General features: G+C 39.2%; 1 long non-coding RNA gene across 2 annotated transcripts; it reads right to left on the reverse strand.

Annotated features, from left to right (window-relative positions):
• Positions 1–1,960: 1,960 nt before the first annotated feature.
• On the reverse strand, positions 1,961–22,280 carry LOC103137373 (uncharacterized). Of its 2 annotated transcripts, none has more exons than XR_476129.2 (4): positions 22,124–22,280; positions 21,303–21,556; positions 3,404–3,500; positions 1,961–3,283 (listed from the first exon to the last, which is right to left on the reverse strand). It is a non-coding gene; the product is annotated as an uncharacterized LOC103137373 (long non-coding RNA). The 2 variants fall into 2 exon arrangements; XR_001661960.1 differs by having other exon boundaries at positions 3,392–3,500.
• Positions 22,281–22,910: the final 630 nt, after the last annotated feature.

The following is a 22,910-nucleotide window of genomic DNA, read 5'->3' on the forward strand; positions in this document are numbered from 1 at the left end:
CTTTGCTGCAGTTGTTGTTTTAGTCTGTGGATCCGTGTCCCTGGCAGAAGTTTAGAAATTTGGCCGTCAGCTGAGTGTTGATGTTAACCGTCGAGAACAGGAGTGTTAGTCCGAGTGGAAAGGTGGTGCTGCTTGACGCTGAGCAGACACCTGAGTGAAGGAGACTGTCTGTGCAGTAAAACTTGTCTTTCACTCAGACTGTACAGAGACCATTGGAAAAAAAACATTTAAATATGTTTGAGTTTATACTAATATATCACGGTGTTCTCAAAAAAAAAAACCCAGAATGTTTATCCCTCCATGCATGATGCATGATCTTATTAAAGATCATGCATTTACTTCAGACTATATTTATAAAGTACCCTGGTCATTACCTTTCTGCACAACTCCACTCAATTTAAATCTTCCTTCAGGTTTTTGTCTGGGTCTTCTCCCATTGACTTGGATTCCTCTAGTAGAATTCCAATGGGACCAATGAGAAAGCAGAAAAAGAAGTTGTGAACAATGACGTTAATTTTCTGCACTGTTTTAGAATTACAGTCTGTAGTTTTAGCAATGGAAAGGAAGAAGTGAACGATGTTCAGTAAGTGTTGGTGACGCTTCCAAATACTGAGTTAACATTAACAGCCGTCTCATCGGCTCAGGACTTCTCTGTTCGCAGTGGAGGAAGGTAGTTTACTGCTTCACAGTGTTGATCTGGCGCATTACATACGTCACGAGCAAACACTGGAAAATGGGTGACATTTAAAACTTGAACAGAGTCCACGGTCTCAGCAAGCAATCATTTCTTAATGGCGAGGAGTTCAGCCCCTCTGCAGGGAGTGAAGCATATAACAAGGGTCTGGTTCATACTAGGCTATATATGAAGAAAAGACACAAAGAATTTAAAGAAGAATCAAGATAACCTTGATGAACAAATGAGACTGAACATGAGATAAATGTGACTCATATCTAGATGATTAACTTTTTATTACTTATTCATGGGGATAGTAGTGTCCTGAAGTAGGATTTCTTTTAATTCAACTCACAAATACAAACACTTTCTACCATTTTGACCAATTTAGTTACTTTAATTTTTACATTTAATAATCATTAAGTCTATATCTAATAGTTCTCATGTAAGATAAGAATTGAAAATATTTGTGCAACAAAATAAAATTCTTCAAAAAGAAAAAGAAAAAATCCACACTTTTCCAAAATATTCAACTTCATAGTGATCAGAGCATAAATCTATGAGATATGTTGTTGATGTTGACTTCACTTTATATATTTTTGATTTCCTTTCTTTTCCCTCCCTTTCCAGTCATCTCCCTTTTTTTCCCCCCTGCACTCCCTCCATTTTGCAGGCTTCAGGAATGTGAGGTCTCCTTAGTGATTTATAAACACACACATTATAAATGGGCATCTGTAGCTTAAGCGGTGATGAAGCCTTTTCTCTGTAAGACGCAGTTCTGGCCTGTGCGTGATTTAAAGGGGTGACATTTATGGCTCGCAGGCCTATTATTCAGAGTGACTGTCAGTGTGAGGAGCAACGTTTTACAGCGGCCATATGCAGAGGTGAGCCCGGAGCTACGCTAGGATCGGACACAGTCCAAACATCCAGAAAGATCCTTACTGTAACGCACCTCCACACACACAAAACGGCCGACTCTTTTGTGGTTGGATAACTTTTTAATCTTTTAAAAACATTCTTCCGTCTTTAAATGTGAATTTTTCTACTCTTACATTAGGTATCATTTTTCTCCTTAGATGGAGTAACACAAAGAAATTGCAGCACAAGACAGCTATACAACAACATCTATGACTGATGAAACATTTAGTAGCACTTCAGTTTTAATAAAGTATTTCTGAATGGAATTCATAAGAATCATTAGAAAATAGTATTTCTTTAAGGTAATAATTTTGTTCCCAGTTTTGTAAACCTTTGACCTGAAATAGTCAATTCTGATTTCTCTTTGAGAACTATAATAATTTGTATTAGAAAGAGAGGTAAGATCCAAACACATCCTGAAGACAGCAGTTGCTGTTAAAAAGTGCTTTGTTAGTATTTTTAGCAGAATTAACAGCAATTAGCAGTTTTCAAATCAACTGACTATGTTTTGGTAGTATCACAGGATTATCCATACGGCAACAAGATGTGCACTTTTTCCGTTTGTTTGCTATATGTCAGAAATGTATTTTTAAAAAATTGTTCTTATGGACATTGATTAGTAAAAGAATGACTGAATTCTGCACTCTATTTTTACTCGAAAGTTGAAACTTTCAAGTTTCAAGTCAGAAAAATGATCAAAAACTCAAACCTCTGTCTGGGAAAGTCAGCAGTTCCTCACCAAGCATGATAAAAGAAAAAAGCACAATATGGCTGCCTTTTGAATTAAAATGTTAAAAGTTACAGTCCTAACAGACCAAATATCAAACCTCACTGAGTTTTTCAACTTGAATTGGCGTCCTGTGTGTCTGTGTCCTGTGATAAATGGAACGATGATGGAGCCAAAGTTTCTTCTGAGTACAACTAAACATTTCATACTTGTACCAACTATGGCCCCAGAGAACGGGGATCCACACCTTACATCTTCTTTAATCGGTCTCAGCATCTGCACTGAAGACCCTCTTTGTGCTTACATGTGGTCTGTTCTCTGAATGACACTATTCATAAAAAGATTGCATGTCTCACTGTGACCTACTGGTCAGAAGTCAGAGCTTATAAAGAAGAATATTTGTTTACTATTTAACAACTGTGTTTCAGCTGCATTACTATTTATAAGTAGCTCAGTTTGTTGTTTTTTTTTTTTTTACAATCACCATTTGGAAGCTCTCTTGAACTCAGTCTTGCTTTCTTGTATATTGTCTCGCCTTATGCATTAATTATGACTGTCCCTATCTGTTATTGTGGTGCAAAGTAGGTGCAAATAATCCATTTAATGGTCAAATGCTCCACTTTGTTTTCACATAACCCCATAACCTGCGCACCTGCCACGGCGATGCACAGCGCAATAGCAGCTGACGACAGACCGGACAATATCCCTAACTGTCCAAGATAATAGATGACAATAATGGGAAACTGTCCCTGAGCACTCGTTTGGAGTCTTCCTGCCCATTTACTGATACTCTTCATATTTAATTCGTCTCCAATAGCCAGGAAAACAGACACTTTAAGTCCATCTAGAGGGAGCGCATTTACAATAAAAGGCCAGCTGAATCCTCGGCTCACGTTTCCTCCTGACGGTGGCAGGACATAAACCTTCAAGCCAGACCTCATTTTCTCGGCGCCATCTCCCGGACACTGCAACAAAGAAATCAATAAGCCGCATACAATCCTCCTAACTTTAGAGGCTATTGTGAAAATGTCTTTGTCAAAGGAATATGGAGAGCATTTCTCCTTGACTCTCACCGTCTCTCTTACTTTGCTTCTAAGTGTCCGAACAGTCGGCAGGAGCGTTGGACTTGCAGCCAAATTAGCATCTGGCTGTGTGCTCTGGTCACGTTCTCTTTACACAGACCTATGACACAAGCAGTCTGTTTTTGAGGATTATGGTCACTATAACTTAATTTCCACAGCTGAGCAAGAAGAAATAATTCAATCCTGCTGCAGAGATAAAGATCCCTTGAGCAGAGTGGAGAGATCTGCTCTGCCTGTATCAAGTTATACACTGGAGATTTGCGCGTAGCATATAGCATTTAGCTCATAGCTACGCCGAATCGATACTTTACTCTGATTCACGAAGTCAATAAAACCAGGTGGCTTATCGGATCAGCCTGGTCGTGTAAACTGCCATAGAAAGCCACGAGTGTTTTCATAGCGGGCGCTTCCTGTGTTTGTGTGATCAAATTTAACTTTTTCTCCCGGGTTAAGAGTCTCAAGAAAGTCTAAAGATTAATGAAGGTCTTCAGGACCCAAAAAAAGAAAAAGATTTCCCTCCTGTTTGGCCACTGTCTGTCACCTTATTTAGCTTTTAACGCTACTTCATAAAGCCCCCTGAAGAGAACTACAAGCATCTAATCAGCTTCTGACCCATATGTTTCCTTGGAATTTGTAAGATCCTAAAACAGGAGCATCGGCTTTCCCAGTGAGGGGTCACTCTCCAGCCAAGTCTGCATGTGTGCAGACTTTCTCACAACAGACTGCCTTCAATCTCCTGCACTCTCAGCATCTATCGCCTTCTGTTGTGCATCACTATGACAAGGCAGGGCAGGAGGAGCGGCTCCGGGTTGCAGAGGTCCTCTGGATTGCCTTATGTGATGGACGGGAATAGTCTGGAATCCCCGAACGGAAGTAACCTCACATTGACCTCAACCAGTCATGGCTCGCCTGGCCCTCACCTTGCAACCTCTGACCTGTGTTGTCAGATTCTTCAGGACATAAACAGAACCAGGACATAATTTTTAGGCTGCATTTGTTTTTGTATAGTTGCTAAGTATCTTTAGTGGTGAAGCAATGGTAATTATTTACAGCAGTATTAATGTCTTGAACACTTTGCACTCTCTTAAAACGAGATACAAACACTCCAAAGTTTTTATTTATTTATTTATTTTTTTGATGGGGATGGGCATAGTGTGTGGCCAATTTTTTTCAGTAAAGTAAAACAGCAACAGTGGACTAGAAAGCTAAGGCGAGCCAAAAGGAACGAGTAACGACACGTTTCTTAGAAGTATAGCAGAGTGAAAGTCAGAAGTTTCCCCAAAAATAAATACTCAAGTAAAGATACTCAAATATACTTAAGTGCAGTACTCAAATAAATATAGTGTTATTGTCCACCACTGTGGTTTTTATCCCCACGAAACTGATACTGTCAAACTGTGGAATAAATAGATCAAGCCATATCCTGGATTACTAAACAAGTAAAAATGAATGGTGCGTCCATTGGTCTGGTTCCTGTCCCCAGTGGTGGATCACCAGTTACCTCACAGTGCAACAAAGACTCTTTTCACTCCCTCCAGTCTGTCTGATGCCATGGAGGTTTGAGAGCAGTCAAGACTCATTGTGGGTTGTTACTCTCTGATCTCCTTCAGAGGTAGTCTGGGACACTTGCATATGCATCAAATTATATTTGTCTTAACAAACCGCAGAAAGAAAAAAAAAACTATTCATGACGTTTAATCAAACGTCACAATTCAAACAACTGAGCTTGAATTGTAAAACTCATATTCAGTACACAACACTGCTAACGTAGCAAGTATTTCCTTTGCTAACATAGCTAGCATTTCCTTTGCTAACATAGCTAGCATTTCCTTTGCTAACATAGCTAGCATTTCATTTGCTAACATAGCTAGCATTTCCTTACAGCTACCAGCTGAGTAGATACACGGCTAAGCCTAGTCTTAGTGGACAGACTTGTTTTCTATAGATTTCGCATAAAATCTCACAATTTGTAAGTTTATCCTGTAGGTACAGAGTAGGATAACAAGGTTCCTTCTAGTTTCTTCTGAAAGCCAACAAACTTGGTCTTTTGTCCAAGGTTTATTTAAAACAACTCAACTTCTTTCCCAACAGCATAAAAAGCATAATTTGCGTTAAAGAAAAACCCTCACCACGTTTTGATATTTTGACATTTATAAATAGGATTTGTATGATTTCATAAGAACATCTACCAAACATATATCTCTTTACCTTTTGAAGCAATCTAGCGAATGTCTTGTAGCCCATAAAGAGTTAAGGAACAATATGTTGCTGCAAACAGGAGCCACTTTTCCCCTGAGCTGTGCAATGGTGATATTCCTTCCCCTGAAAATAAACGACAACGCTCCCAAAAGTGGTACATAAATTAAAGTGGCAAGGTGATTGATGACACTGGAGGAGCGCAGAAAGGGGCGTTTGCATCGCTTTTCCGTAAAACTAGGGAAAATGCACAGACACAAAAACATTAAGTGTGTACACACTTCCACATACACACGGTGCAGACATAATTTGACATGTGTAACCACATCAATCCAAAACGGTCCTACATCCTAAAATGAACCCCTGAGAGCTGCTGAGGGTAAATTACAACAGAAAAAGGCGACTCGCGTGCTTGTGCAGGCCCACGTGTCCGTGTGTGTACTGTACCCCGACGCCACATCCTCCAAATGAGCTCCATGCAATATTAAAGGATGCAAAATTAGTCTGTGAGGCAAAATGTGCTTGGAGCACCATCGGCGACTGACCTACCAAGGGCACCATGGGAAATAAGAGGGACTGGGCATGCAATTGAAACACACACAACAGGATATTCATTACTTACCCCACAACATGTTACCACTGATGGACCTCGTGGCGATCCGCTGGGTGTACTGACTCCACCAGAGGGGACAGTGAGCACATTGAAGAGTGGCGACCAGTAAAATTCAAAGACTTCATCAAACTTTTAACTACTTGGTGCTCACAAAGATTTTAGGGGAATGAGAGCCACAGGACCTGGCTGGTTTTAATGTCCATTCTTTAGGTACTTGGTTAGGGCAGCATTAAGAGATCTTGATGAAATCCTTGCAGACATTATCAAAGTTTAGCTGTGAAAGCTAAGTCATCAAATGGGACATGCAAAGCATGCTGAAAAATACCGCTTACACGTAGGGCTGGACAATAAATCAATAAGAAAATATATCATGATAGACCCGTGATCAATATCAGTAGATATTATGGCTGATATAATAGTCAATATATAGAATATTCACTGAACTCTGCTCCCAAAATGCACGGCATTCTGGGGGATGTAGGCAGAGGAAAGGCTTTAGCCGCTCAACTTGACAACCAAGCTAAGTAAGGTTGGTAGCATCAACTAACTCACCATTTGGTTACCTAGCAACAGCTAGAGTAACTTTCGCAGCAACAGTTTCACATTTAGCCATCGTGATTCATAAGTGCCTAAAAATAAAAAACAATGGTGTGCGGTGCAAACTGTGGATAAAATTGGAAAGGTTTGACAGCATTTCAGACATTTAAAACAAAAAACCTAATCAATAATTATCAATATCTACTCATATGAAGTGCTTATGTCATGATACGTTATTCAACCTTACATACAGGGCAGTATTTTCAGTTCACTATTCACCAATTTGTGGGTGTTTCTGTGTAACATGACTCCAAATTGATCGTAGTAAACTTGGATTTTTCCACAGAGCATCTAAAATATGTTCAAAAGGAAGCTGCATTTTTTGGCTGCACACTCAACAACAGGAATAAGGAAGACTGTAGATGTTAGCTTCTGCGCTAGCGCTAAGACATATTCCTCGGTGCAAATTAAGTATATTTTCCTATTTTAGTTATTTGTAGCTGCCGGTTTTGCATACTGCAGAATTACAAAAGTCTTGACTGTATTTCAATTTTGCAAAGGGATGTAGACAAATTTAATAACTGTCAGGTCCAAAGAGTCAGTTTGGTCTTAGTTGCACATTACAGCAGTTTAAAGTAATAAAGACATGGATTCGAAACATGCAGGCGGTCATGTTTTGAGAACAATTTTTCCCACATCAATCCCACTTCCCTGCATCAAATATCTTTATTCAGGAACAGATTTGCCTTAATATCCTTTTGTGTACATGCAGCAAATTACGAAATGCACAGGCAGCACTCTGCTGTGCAGTTTGGTTGTGTGCAGGGAGGCATAGGAGCGACGCACAAAGCAAAACATGAAATGTTTTGAATTATACATTTCTGCCATCGGTGATAAATTGAGAGATGGATTCATCATAAATCATAGGACGCCGCGCCGCCTGTGAGGAGAACTGCATGGTGGGCAGTACCAGAGATTTAAGAGTGTTGCTGGCCTGTCCAGAGCTCCAGCCTGCAGCCACACCTTCATCACCCACTGCACTCCACAATGTTTTTTTTCCCCTTTTTTATTTCACATCACCCCTTGGTATAAAGATTTCATCACTGCAAAAAACACAAAATCTTACCAAGTATTTTTTTTTTGTCTAGCTTCTAGTGCAAGTATCTTAGAATGAATGCTTGAAATGAGACAAATTTAACTTACAACTAACTTTTCATTAAAATATAGGAGCTTGGTTTAAGTCAATAATTACTTAATGTTTATAAAAGAGTACTAATTCCGCTAGGAGATTTTTTTCATTTATAACAAGAAAAACTTTCTTGTTATAAATGAACAAGAACATAAGTGAAATAATTTTCACTTATTTTCTAAGTGAAAATAATTTTTGACTTAGATACTTTTTAATCTGCATTAAAACAAGCTGAAAAAAAAAGTTTTAGGTTAGTTTTGTGTTATTTAAAGTGTTCCAAGATATTTGCACTAGAAAATAGACAAAAAAAAATGCTTTTGTGTTGTTGCAGTGATATTCCTGCTTGTTTTTGTTAGCATGTATTATGAGTTTCAAAGCTATTTTGTATGTTTTCTATTTGATACAGTTTTTGTTCCCCTTCTTATAGACTCAGGGGAACCGACGAGGCAAAGACCTGTACTATTTAATTAGCATCATTGTTTTTAAAGAGAAACATTTGTATTTTTGGAATATTTATTACCAACCCCGTTTCACTCTAAAATGCTTGTTTCTTGTTACATAAACACATTTTAATTACAATTTAATTGCATTTAAAGTGTCCAATCAAACACAACCTTTATTTAAATATGCCGAGGCAGACAAGTGTTTAGAGACCAGCAGTAAACATACAACAAACTTTTGTTTTGACTTAAGCTCAGAGTTGCAGGCTATACCCCGAGTCGCTAACCACCCACTGTCAACTTCAGTTTATGAGTCTAAATTATTCCAATCGTTTTCATTTCAGATTTCTGTGGTAGCCTGTGTAGTAAAATCACTTTAATTTATTTGAGCAGAAATAGTGACAACTGTTATTTTTTTTTGTTTTAATTACATTTTTGTGTAAATGCTATACATTGAAGCCATAATTCAGACATAAAAGACACCAGAGTTTTCCTGTAGAAGAGGTACTGTGTTGCTCCAAGGCCAAATTACGACCTAATCCAATCTGAATTTTGAAAATGACTTCAGATAAACCCTGCAGGTGATACGCTAATAATTTAAATGCCAAAAAAAAGGTCATAATATGATCATTAAACACTAGCCTTCTGGAATGTAACAAAGATTGACTCGCATAAGATTTACCTACCACCGCCGCGCAGTGAACTCACTTCTGTAGATAAAAAGGCACATAAACTTGGCTGATGTGGGTTACGCCTCACTGCATCAGTGGTCAGCTAAAACAGCACAATGAAGCACACAACTACTCACTCACACACACACACACACCACAACCCTGCATACGCTCGGCCTCTTGGCCGAGCGTCCTCACTTCCACATATACACATTAAACGTCTTGTTGACGACGGGTAAATCATCAGTGACGGCAAAGTACTGTGTTCATGCAGTGATTAAAACTTATGAACTGGGAGTTTAAATGAACCCAAACAAAACTGCACAGTGGTTTCCCACACAGAACGCGAATATAAGTGGAACAGCTGCAGATCTAATGCAGAAGTCTTCGTACAGCGTGAGGCTTTGCTAACGTCGTCACATTAAACCAAAACTTCTGTACGTTTTAAGTGGATTTAAGAGATGCCACACAAAGTAGTGCATAGATGTGAATAGGAAGGAAAATGAATCACACTTTTTCAGCATTTGACAAAAATGAATTTGGAAAGTGTGGTTTACGTTAGGATTTAATCTCCCTGAGGGTTTTTTTTTCTGTCAGATTACCTTGTCTTCACTCAAAGCTCTCCTAATTGAGTTGTGCTAAGCTGCAAATTCTGGTATCAATCAGAGAAATACAGGTCCAGTATAGCCAATACAATGCCAATACTTTGTTATTTAGGTGTAATATATCATCAAACTTCTAATCTTCTGATATTTTGTGGTTTTTCCTGTGAATTATTTTGTTAAAACCTAAAAAATTTAGACAAAACCTATAAGAGTCAACAAAATACTTTAATTACCACAATAAACATAAAAAAGAATTAGAAAAACAAATGTGTGCATATTTTCCTAAATAAATGAAGTGCAAAAAATTATAATTTGAGAGCAAATAAAAAATATAAAACTAATGTATTGATCTTTCCCTGCGAGCTATGATCTGATATTAATACTGAAATGTGGTAAAAACCTTGGTTCTCGGTTCGTTTGAAGTGGAGTCAGGTGTGGTTTGTAAATGACAAGCGGACCACTCCGGCAGCAGACAACAGCGCAGGGCATTCTGGGTAAAAACAACAAAAACTAATGAGTGTGCCTCGTGCTAGCAGGAGAAACAGTTTGTAGTCTTTTACCAAAACATAAGGGAAATCCTGCAATCACTAAAATCTGGCGCTACTCCATTTTTGTTTGCATTTTGAGGAAAATGCAAATTGCGCTTCTTCAGGGGTTTTTGTGTCGAACAGCGCCAGGTGTAAATGTAACAATCGAACCGAGTCTACCAGACTATTAGGCATGAAAACACCCTTGGTCAATTAAACATATTTCTTCCAGACTAACACGGTTTCTAAGCACTGCTGAATAACTTCAAATCAACCTGCATCCTGTGCAGACCAAACTCCTTAATGTGCCAAGTAGCTGAAAACAACATTGTGTCCCTGAAACATCCTGAGCTGGTGGCTGTGACAGACTTTGAACGCAGATTCCTGGACTCAATCTCAGCACAGCATTTCCTCAAACCAGCTCGACTCGCTCAGCTATCAAAGAGAAAATCAAATATTTTGTTTTGAGCTTCACTAATATCAGCATTTTTACTCCACCCCTAATGGCATTTTTATTGATCGGCTTCTTAATGGCGGGGCCATATATTTGACGGCCCTCATTTAAAGTAGAAGTGAGTAATAGCTGTCTGAAGGAAGGCTGTAAAACTGTTTGTGCGTGTGTGTGTTTCTTTTTTTTTTAGATCGTCATTATAGAGAGAAGGCAAGAGTGGAGGAAGAAAGACATGAAGGAGGAGAAGGGGAGACAGTTTTTAATTTACTGAGCACAGGAGAGCACTGGGAAAAAAGGAGAGGAAGTGCAACCAAAGCAGAGTAAGTAAGACTTCAGGAATGAAGGTGAAGGCTTAAGCTGTAAAAAGCTCAAATTCCTTCCCAAACAGAATTAATTCAAAAGCATTTCTGCGAACGTAACCCGTTTCACCTCCGCGACTCGTACATTACCTCTGCTATTGCAAACAAACCTCAAAACGCCCCCCTTCCTGTCCCCCTTTTCCCCTTCCATCCCCTTCCCTCTTTCCATCCATCCAGTCCTCTCAGGTCATCAGCGAGCAAAGCCACAACAAAGGGGGGCCGTTGCCGCGGTGACCTTGGCTGTGACATCATGTGGCGGCAGAAAGAAATGAAGCCATTAGGCCGAGGCAGCACTCGCCCATAAATCAGACTGTTTCCAATAAGCTGCCTTAATGGTCATCCATCACGCCGCCAGCCAGCGCCCTCCGCACCCATCCGCCAGGGGAACAACCACGGGGGGAGGAGGGGAGGCGATATCGGAGTGGGGGGGCAGGAGGAAAGAGAGGCAGAGGGGATGTGGGAGAAGACAGGAAGGAGAGGAATCAAGAGGAGATGAGAGTAAAACTGATTGCTGCAATATAAATAAATGCAAATATGAAAGCAGTATCTGTGTAAACGTTGGAAAGCTGGAATTAATCATGAACAAGTATCTAAATCTTTAGCTCCAAAATAGTATTTATAACTCCTCACTAACTATGTTTCAATCTTTACTAATATCCTGCTGATGTTGAAAAAAAAAAAAAAAAACAATTTCGCAATTCCGGTGTTTACGTTGTATAAGAAATTGAAATAAAATCACATGTGAACAAGCTTGTTCCTTTATAATTCAGATATGGGGCTAGCGCTCATCATCTATCAGCCATCAGAGGAGACATCGGCGTCTTACTCATGCGCTGGAGCGACAAGACCCTTATTCTAGGAGGCAGCTGTGCATGCTGCGTTTTGGTAGTCGGAGGTTTTACGGAAGAGTTGTGGATTCAACACGTTCAAATCAACAGTTATGAACAATTTCAAACACCAGTTTTGATGCGAAGGCCACCTGCTGGACAGCTGGAAATGTAGAGCGATTTCATTTCACAGTGAGTCCATGCATCGTCAAATATAGAAAAGGATGACTTCATGAGTAGAACATTGCAAAACTTTGGAAGGTCAGAACGGAATTTGACCACAAAAACCCTGACAAGAGGTTCCACACAACCGTAAATTTGGAAAACATTTGTAAGGTAGGCAGGGAAAAGATTACCAAGTCAAAATGTTGGACACTTCTGCCAAAGTCCAAATCCTATTTGTTTGAAGGAAAAAGTGCTTTAGCACAGTATTGTCTGTCTACCTGCGTATGCAAGCAATTTATTGGAACTTTTTTCTTTACCTTTTATATTTCCCTGTTTCTTTTTTATTGCAGAGTTTACCGCAGTATGCACAAAATTTAAGACTTTACCTTCAATAAGTAGCCATTTACAAAGTTTCCCCCATTTTCTTTCTTCGACTTAATTTAATACTTAGTGGTTTAGCCTTCCTCTAACATGCATATTCTTCCCGAACAAAGCCAACAGGTTTTCATCGAGCAATGCAATTAAAAATGTGATAAACATCACCTGACAATTAAAGTGAGACATTGGGCAAAACAGAAAGCCACACAGAGAAGAGAAAGCAGTCTAAAGTAAATCCCGTGAAAACGTCCCTGTGCTGTGGAAACATGAGTGTGTGCCAAACCCCAAACCCCTAGTAGCTAATCCTGGCTGCAGGAATTACTGCACACACTCACAGCAGTCATGTCATCAGGAACCCGGTGGAACAGGCCCATTTTGTAGTCCACACCACACCAGACCTCTTGCTGAAAGGTTCAATCTGACTTATAGCACCTACAGCCGACAATTGTGGTTCATCATCCTCACTTCTTCCTTATTGGTTTGTTGGTTGGTTTCCTTGGTTTTCATTTAGCCTCATGCATCTCACTTTAGTCTCTCTAGTTCTCTCTTTCTAATAAAATATTCCTTGCCCATCTAGATCGTGTTCCCCTATTTCCCCCCCACCCTCACTTTCCTTGAAGAATATGTTTCTGTATGTGTAGATCACGTTGCCTATTTTGACCAACATCAGCTCACCCAGAAGTTCCTTTACAACCCGTAAGTCCTGTAAATCCTAGTTGAAAAATGATGTGTGTGGTGCGGCTTGCCTCTTAGGTTTCCCGGAGTACAGCGGCCAAATTGTTTTTGCTAGGCACTGCGAGAGACCTTATCCATCATTTTGAATGAGCTCTGTAATTGGGATTAGAAGAGCAAAAGTGCAAAAATGGACTTTGAGAATGATAGCATTACAAGCAGACCTTTCAGATGACATAAGGGGCCGAGTGTGTGCTGAATGCTAGTGATTTGGTATGTTTGGTTAACACTGTGTGGCTTTGTGTATTAGCATGCACACACTGAGCACCGCATGATCGAGCAAACGCATATCACTGAATGGGGTCTGACAGTGTTTTTATAATTGAATGCATACTGGTTTATGTTTAAATCATTTCACACTTACTGAATGCAAACAAATCTGCACTTGATGCCATTTTTGTGTCTTATGTTATAGGACATGGAAAACATGAACAAACGACTAACGCTTATGGAATATGGCTGCAAAAAAAGGTTGCTTCAAAACTCTCCACTGACACCATTTGATGGAGTATCTTTGGATACAGTTACAGATGTCACCAGATGTATACAAACACACACACACACACACACACGCACACACACACACACACACACACACACACACACACACAAAGTATGTCTTTCTGTATTCACAATGACTTTGTACTTTGACATACATTAATTGTCAAGGATAAACCAAACCATTACTAGTACATAACTAAAATTAACCCAAACTTAATTCACAACTTATCCCAAAACCTAACACCCCAAAACAGCACGACTTTTTATGCTTGAACACGATTTGAGCGTTAGGGCGACTGGTTTACATGCACGTCGTCCATGTAGGGGGCGACGGAAAGTCTTGTGCATCTAGCACTCAACACACATCGAGCATGTCCAAGGAGGCCGACGCTCCAGAACTTTTGCCACTGGACACAAAGCGACAACCGATCAGAGAGACTCTCTTATGTGATGTAATGGCTGGTAGTTGGTGTCCTGCCAGAAGATCAAGGCACCGATCCAGGTAAGCAGGTCATCAAACTGGGCTCGTCAACGCTAAGCTAAGTTGTGAAAGTCACCAAACTCACAAAACCCTTGAATTATCCAGTGAATTCAAACACTGCACAATTATAACGTTTGATATCTATGTTTTCCATCAAACTCAAGTGTCTGTCCAATCCAACCAATCCAATCCAACTTAAGGCTTTTGAAGCGTTTTTGATGCACGAAACACATCACTGTATGGCTCAGGCTTTGGGTCAAGAGAAACTCAGTGGTGAAGAAGTTTAAAGCTTTTTAAGGTTGCTACATATCAATGTGTACAACAAACAGCAAAAAATAGGACGAGGTTTAAATTTCAGCTTGTTGATGAAATGTCTGATTTATTCAAATGTGCTGATGTCCTTCTTAATGGAGGACATTAAGTGGGGTGGAGAGACAACCTGAAAAGGAACATTCTTCTAGAATACACATTATCCCTTATGTCATCTTTCCAAACACTCCCACATTCATAACCTCCACCCCACTTCAACACACACACACAGGCACGCACACACACACACACTGCGATAACCTTTGTGGCCCTTCTCAGCTGGTATGGAGCCCCATATGCTCCAACTCCTGTTGGTATTGTTGTTGTTTGGCTGTCTGGCTCATTTGACGTGCGGACCCATGACAGTGTCCAGGACCCCTTCCAAGTTCTGCCTGGTGCCTCTGTGCTTGTGTGGGAAAGAGAGTGTGTGTGTCTCAGTGTGTGGATTATTAATTCTGTGGGCCAATGATACACTACCGCCATCAGGCTGCATCTACTGCTCAGCCATTTTTAGGATTTCCCTTTCTTTTGTCTTGATTTATACTTGTTGAAGTCCATCTCTCTCAGGAGATAGAGTCAGAGTCGCACCTGATGGTTCAGCAGCAGTCAGTGGAAGACGAGAACAACTTTGGAAGTTACTATTCTGCCAAGAAAAATAATAAAGTCAGGTTTTAAAAAAAATAGACAGATAACAGAGAGACAAAGACAAGAGAGTGAATTTGTAACCAGGTTTTTCTCCAAGAGAGGTGGGTAGACAGTGTGAGATTCTTAATCATTTAGCATAGTTAGCTTAGTTACAGACTACTGTTTGCCTCCATTTCACTAGCATTTAATGAATTAAGGAAAAGAAATACCAAGTTATTCATATATTTAACTTGTCCCTGCACCTCTTACCACACTTAACAGGTGAGTCAGTCAGCAGCAGCTCTAACCACCATACCAGCATAATTTGCTTCAAGTGCAAATTCAGAGGATTTGTTAAACTTTACTTGTCAACTTTATCTGAAATGAAACATTTTGGGAATTTTACAATTGTAAAATGTAAACTGTTCTTCAGATAGCAGCTCAGTAGAGCAGAGTAATTATCTTGTTATTAGTGCAGACACTAAAAACCAGAAAATTCCCGCAATTGTCAAGCCATGAGAACATTAAACTCGAAGCTTTTTCAAAGGATTATCAGCACCTGTGTGGATTCCATAATGTAAGGTATAGATTTGCAGTTTGTGGGAGCTAAACAGAAGTGTAGATCAAGGCTTCTTTTTTTTTTCACCGATAAGTATTAAGGTCCTTGCAGAAACTCAACACTTGATACCTGTTGTAAATCTGGTGCCTATGATGTTCTCAGCTACACCCTTAGCAAGCTGGGTGGCCAGGATTTGCACAGCTTATTACATTATACGACATTCAAAGCAAGGAGCAGAGTTTACATACAATCACCTTGAACCATACTGTTACAAGATGAATTGTCAACAAGCCATATCAAAGCAGAAAGAAAACATTCTAGCACCTCTGCTCCACTTGAAAATATTAAGAGGAGTTTATTCAAGACCCTGCCTGCATGAGTTGAATCATGCATGTAGTTTTAGGTTTTCTAAGCTGTTTACACTTGTTAGAGCTGCATAATATATAACCACGACTGGATTATCAATTACAAAATTACTGAGTAAGTGTAGCAAAGGTAAAGCACAGTGTGTTCATTTTTTTAAAAAGTTTAAGTTATCATGCTTGAAGTCTCAAACTAGAACTCAATCAGAAAAAAAAGACAAATCCTAAATGACTCAAATTGGTGCAGCAGAATATTAAGGCCACGTTAAGAAACAAAATTAAGAGAATAAAGTTATAATATTTTGGGACAAAAGTTGCACAACATTAAGTCAAACTAATACGAGAATAAACTCATGAGAATACTCATAATATGTTTTAAAAAAAATCGTAATAATACCAAATTAAAGTCACAATTTTACCAGAATGAAGTCAGAATAATAAGAGAATAAAGTTATATGACTAAAGTCATAACATTATGAGAATAAAGTCGTGGTAATAATTGAAAAAAGTCAGAATGATCGAGAATAAACTCATAATAATGCCAGAATAAAGTCATGGTATTAGTAGAACAAAGTAGTACATTTCTACACAAAAAATATGAAACAATAAAAGTGAGGAATACTGAGCATCTTGTGAAGTTATACTTTGGTACTGGATTTTCAGATAACATCAAATTATTAGAAGTGGGACTTTTGTCTCATTTGAAGAAAGAGTCACATAAGGACTTGATAACTATCAAAGCCTTTATCTCAATAAAACAATTTGTATTGAAAATTCATGACTTTCTTCTGGTAATATTGTGTCCTTTTCTGCTAATGTTATGACTATTTTTGTAATATTGTGAGTATTCTCATAATTAAAAAAATAAATCTCTTAGCCTGGCCTTAATACTCCATCATACGTTGGTATTGGTGAAACATTGGCTTTTGTGATTTAAAGAACATTTAATCAGCGTTCATGACAGATATCTATCTTTTCTTAACAATATAAGTACGTGTTACCGCAGTATGATGACATTTAAATAAACCACAAGTTTTCAGTGAAAACCTGACTTTAGAAATGCTCGGCGCTACCGTTGAAAACACTGTAACAAGGTGGACGGCCTTACGCATGGTTTCTGGCCATCTGTCCTACATACTGCCGCCCATGCTGCCTGCCCACCTGCTGCAGAGCTACAAGGACACATTACCTCCTCTTAGCCCTTCACCACTTGGCAACGGTGAGAACCATAACAACCGGTCTTTATGGAACCCACTTTAAGCAATAGCTCTTATTGCTCTTGGAACATGCGGCAGCGTGCTCTGGGATTTCAGGACCTTCCTCCTCTCTGGCTCCGCCGAGCTGCACCCTTCCAAGACCTCCTCCTCTGGAAGTCTTTGGATTTCACTGCTGTACAAATGTATGCGGGGGAGACATTTATCATGAGCCGCATGCCGCTGGAGACGGCATCGGTGGCTATTTTGCAGGTCTGGTCAGGGAAAGACAGGAAAGGGGAGCTTCGCTGCGAGGGAATGACATTTACATGTATATTTACATTTATTCACAGCTGTTGCCGAATGGCGGCAACCTCAAGTGGCTGAGGGGAGGACTAGAAAGGTCACAGCCTGTGCAAGCATTGAGGCTTTTTTAAATTTGTAGGTTAGCATCACCTACAGACAGATATGTTTTAGATTCGAAACTCAGTTCACGAGATAAACTTGTATTTTTTCCCTAAGTTTCAAAATGCTATATTTTCTCTTATTTACGTTGTCTTTCTCTTTATCTTCTCTGTTACATTGTTCTATTGTATTTACGTAAAAATATAATCCTCCAGACTCATTGAGCAGACTGCCTATCCCTTCTGGCCAAGGAACACATTGGTATCTTTCAGAATAAGCTTAGATACTAGATACAGTAATAATTTGGCAATGGCAGCAGAGGAAGGAGAACGAAGCCGTTCAATCCGTGTTAGCCACACTTTCAAATATTGATTAAATAAAGCAAGATGAACATTTAAGACAATTTAATGCTGGCAAAGATGTTGTGGTCCTACTCCCCACAGGGATTTGGTAAAACTCATTTTGGATGGTTGTTTACATCGCACGCTAGCTTCATAGCATGGCTTCCCTCAAGATTGAGTTGGAGCATTACATGTCATGACCAAATTGGGTAAAGTCTTATGTTTCTCAGTGGCCAAGGGTTCAGATTATCTGTACGAAGTAAAGCGTAGAACAAGGAGGTTGTTTTCACCAGGCTAACCTTAAAGGCTAACCAAATAAAAAATCTGATGAAATGCAGGGAACAAGAACTGTTCCTCTATGTAATCATGCTTCAGTTGATTCACATGAAAACGTTGAAACAAATAGGCTCCTTGAGATGAACTGAAAGCTTACAAACAGTTACAATTTCACAGATTTCTTAGGCATTAGCTTGTGTTACAATGAAGCTGCAGCCTGCACCTCATTAACTGTAACTTATTCTTCTGCCGGGATAATTTCCCCCTACAACTGCAAGACGATTGCACCATCTTCAAGGCTACTGAAAGGCTGATACAAACTTTTAAATTTAGTTTAATTTTAAGCCTTACGGTTCAGCGCAGAATGATGAGCCAGTCGGGTGTATCGATGCCATCAGCAGTACAAACCCGTAACATTCGAGTAGTGACACAGACTTTGGCTAAGAAAACAGCAACAAATTTGTTAAAGTGGAGAAGTTCAGTATTTTCTAATATGTCCTTGTAATTCATAGACATTTCAATTTTGTTTTAAAATGCTAAAATCAGCAGAGACGTGTCTTTCCACTGATTAGCTGTTCCTCTACTTTGAGAATTCCTTCACTTTCTTACCAATTTATAGTGAAATGTCATCTTTCTTTTCAAGTAAAAGAACAATCAGAATAACTTGATAGAACCTGACCAAAACTTTAACCATCCATTTTAAGGTTAATCACAGTAAACTAGCTAATATTGTATGCTTATTAAAATGACCAGGTTTAAGGTTATTTTGCTAAATTAACTGTGATTTACTTGGATTTCTATTGCCTAATCCAACGTGTACTACCAAAAAGTTCTACTTGCAGATGATATAAGCATAAAGATATACAGAGATGACCCAGTGGTTTACAAAAACAGCTAGACATCGAAGAAGAAAAATCTTTTCTTAGCAATGACAGAAGTTTTAATACATGTTTTTCTTATCATAAAATTGCCCCAACTGTAAATCACAATATTTACAATTTGTAGATGAAAAAATTGGCTCTGTATTTTCAAAGTTGCTATTTTTTGCAGAGATTCCATGTTTTGTTCCATGTTAAATGTTCTTCCCTCAAATTGATTAACTTCTCCTGCAAAAGATGCCAACATTTCAGTGTCGACTTCAAAAGACTGAGGTGCCATTTGTTGGCTTTTTCAGCATCAGAGCAATAAATGCTAAAATGAATGCAAAACACCTCCTGTGTTTAAGTGGGAGATGCTATGCTTTTTTCCCCCCTCGTTTAATGTGTTAGATTACATAATTAGTTAGTTCCTAGTAGGAACTGCAGCTGTGATAATTCTCTGTTAATCACATCAGCTCACAGTTTTTTCCCCTTATTTAAACATTTAAATAATTCTCCCAAAGAACACTTCTTATCTCTGGAGATGTCTACAGCAATGATTCAATTAAACAGCAGCAGTGAGAAATAAAGAGAGAGAGAAAAAAACCATGATGGTTTATTTTCCATATATTTGGCTTCGGTTAGAGGGAAATATTCATTTATTCTAATCCTGAACTTTAAGTTTTAGTATTCCGCTGCTTCCGACAGTCACTTTTATCAATATGGGAACAGAAAACCTCCTGACAAAATGACAAACGACACCCTCCGATTCACGCATGCACATACAGTATTCATGTACATGAATACAATCAGCTTTTAGATCCACACATATGCACATAAAACACACCTCCAGCAGGTTCCCTTCAAAATTACATTTGGCCGAACGTAGACACCGGTCTTGGAGCCCGCAGCTTCCAACCCCCCCACACAAAGCTCCAAGCTCCCCTTCATGTCCCTCTCAGGAGCCAAAATGGCGTCCATAAATCAAGGAGCTAGATGTAATCTGCAGTGTCCAGAATGCAAGAGGGCGAGGCTGCGGAGCATAATGCGACCGGTTCTCCATTGTCATTCAGCAGCACAGAGTGCCTTGGCTGCACCTGATAAGGGTCTGCTTAGAGTGAGCCATAAATCACCGGCACTGCCAACCGCTCCTATGCTGGTTTCACACAAGAGAAGAAAGAGCACACGGGAGGCACGGAGACAAGAGGAATGGAGCACAAAGAGGACGAGGAACGGGCTCGAAGACGTGGTGGAGAGAGATGGCACAGGACGGGGATAAAAACACAACGATAAAAACAATAGAGAGCTCCAGTAAAGAGGCCAAGTGTGGAAAATGAGAAACGGGGTGAAGAAGAGGCCATAGAGCGAGAATTCTCAAGAGTTCAGAAAAAAAAAAAAAACAACAACTTGCAAACAAGAAGATATTAGAAGAGGTCGGTTTCATCCTCCTGCTTCAGGACAAAAAACCCAAACTTTATTGAACAAACCTGGTATATAGAACGTATAGAAATCAACCCTTATCCAAACTGATTAGTTAAAGGGGCAGTGCTATGTAAAACTGTTATGAGTGTTACATCCAAATGTTATTCCCTCATCAAAAACATACCTGGAGTGTTGCCTTTATTCTTTCATGCATGTCTGAGAAATCCTTTAATCTCCCATGGCAACCATTCAGCTGTGGGTGGACCTAGAACCGCCTCCAAAAAGGAAGCTCCTCCTCGGAGATGCGGTTTACAAGCTTCAGCGTTACAGTGCCGCCCTCCCCAAAGGCTACCCCACTCTGCTCCTGCAGACTAGCCAGCAGCAACTAGCAAACACCTAGTGGAACTGTGCATCTGCTGAGCTCATTATAGGAGCTACTTCTTAGTGCAACACTGGCGAAAACGTTCAAGGGTTAATAGAGGAGCCCTGTCCTGAAAGCAGAGTTTCAGAAAGAGCAGGAGTTTTTAAAGAGACAGAGTTTAAAGCAGCTAAAGAGAATTTCAAGGTGTTAAATGAAGTCAAACTTCTTTTACGTCTTATTTGATGTATATACAGCATTTTTATAAAAACTGAATGTAACAGTCACTTGATTGTGCTGTAAAATCGAACTACTTGCTAGAAAACATATAATAATGTCCTTTTAAAAGTAAAATAGAGGAATCAGTCTATTAAACTAGTATGGTACAATGTTGTCGTTATAACAGGACAGAAAAATCGTCTCTACAAGGAGAAATTTCTCGGTTAAATTAGTTTTTGCAGAAACTGTATTCAAGTACACACAAATATTTACACCAATAGATTTTAAATACTCTCTTGATGTACCTTTGGCAGCAATGACAGCCTCACATCTTCTTGGGTATGCTTGACCCTCCTGTTTTGGAGTATTTTTCCCTTTCTTCTCTGTAGATCCTCTCAAGTTGTCCAGCTGTGTGGCCGACATCAGTCGACAACGTCATTAGGGCTTTTCAGAGACGTTCAGTTGGATTTACATGCCAGTTCCCTCTGGGCAACTCCAGAACATGCACAGAATGTTCCTGAAGTGATTCCTTTGTAACTGTTTGCTTTGGGTCACCATTCTGTTGAAAGATGAATTTTCACTTTAGTCTGAGTTCCAAAGCACTTTGGAGCAGGTTTTCTTGACTCTCCGCTCTTGGCTTCCGTCGTAACCGAAATACGCAGATTGGTTCTCAAGGTTCTGGCAGAATCATCACCAAACCCCAAAAGACATCCCCACAACATACCATCACCATGCTAGCACTGCCTGTTTTATGTTTTGGTTTTTAGTGTTAGGCTTAGACTTTGTTAGCATTTAAATATCTTTTCTGTGTCTTTGCTTTTTCCTTCATGTCTATTTTGTTTGCTGCAATTTAAGCAAACTTTTAAGTTTTAGAAAACTAGCAAGGAACTTCGACATATGAGTTTAATTCATTCCGTGACCAAGCTAGTGAGCCAATATGCTCATATTTCTAACGGATTTTCTCTATTTAAGATAACAAAAATAATTGTAATCCATTCCAGCCTTGTAAAATATTCCCAAACCACGCTATAATAAATAAAAATACATATAAAAATACATATAACAAATAGATGTGCTTAATTAAATATATAAAATAAAAGAAAAACGTTTTATTAAGTGTTCTTACCATGGAAACAGACAAGAAAAGGGAGGGAGGAAGGTTTGTTTGCACGCTGCCTTGAAAGTTTGTTAACTCACGTTCATGTTTTTTCTATCATTCCAAGCTTCCGGTCAGTCACCGTGGAACGAGATGCGGTCTAAGCTGAAGCTGCGCCTGTGCGCCATCTAGTGGTGGCGTCCCGAAGCAACTCAGATTTAAGCTCGACTCGCATGATTCGCTGGTAGTATGCGCTTCTTATTCTTTTTCTTTATTACATTGGTGGTTGAAGAAACAACTGAAGAAAGCATTACCGCCACCAACTGGTCAGAAGTGTGGACTACATGACCAAAAAATAAAAATATAATAATGATAATACAAAATTATATATATCCTGAAAAAGTCCACGATGTAAAAAAATAAAATGGTGAATAAGATTTTTCTAATGATGATAAAAGATAATGAGAACAAAAACTACTTTAATTGAATAAAGTGCTCTGTCTACAACAGAAGGACAGCAGTCCCTTTTCCACACAACAGCTTGAGATTGGTAGAACATTAACATATGTTGTTCCTGGCCATTTGCTGAACAGCTGATGTACCGTGATTTACCATCAACAGTCTGCAAATAACTACTTGGTGATTTAAAGCGATGGGTTTCACTGTGTGCTGTAAATAAACGCCTCATCAAGGTTGAATGAAACAACAGCAGCAAACTCAGTTTGTGAGAACTTTGTCACAGTTTTCACAATCTAATTACCTGAAAACAAAAATGGAACGTATTCTAATGATTGAACTGTGTTAAATCTTGGCTTTG

Source organism: Poecilia formosa, unplaced genomic scaffold, assembly GCF_000485575.1.
Source record: "Poecilia formosa unplaced genomic scaffold, Poecilia_formosa-5.1.2 Scaffold40, whole genome shotgun sequence".
NCBI classification, from domain to species: Eukaryota; Metazoa; Chordata; class Actinopteri; order Cyprinodontiformes; family Poeciliidae; genus Poecilia; species Poecilia formosa.